Genomic DNA, 295 nt, shown 5'->3' on the forward strand with positions numbered 1-295 from the left:
ATGTAAGCTTGGAAATAATTGAGTGAAATTAGATTGATTATTGCTGCCATATATGTGGCTAATGCTATGAAAATATAAGATGGACTATGATGAATGTTGTTTGAAAAGGTTGAAATGGGCACTTAATGTTATAAATAAGTTACCAATACATGTAATAAAGATGATTATGCATGTAAAGGCTATGAATTCCTTTAGTAAAAATATGTCAATATGCATACAAATATACAAAGGCTAATTGGGAAAGAATGGTGATTTTAGAATGATTTGAGTTATTAAAATGATGATTAATGTTTGA

Source organism: Theobroma umbraticum, unplaced genomic scaffold (genome assembly GCF_002168275.2).
Source record: "Theobroma umbraticum cultivar Fairchild unplaced genomic scaffold, ASM216827v3 scaffold_34.0, whole genome shotgun sequence".
In the NCBI taxonomy this organism is placed as follows: Eukaryota; Viridiplantae; Streptophyta; class Magnoliopsida; order Malvales; family Malvaceae; genus Theobroma; species Theobroma umbraticum.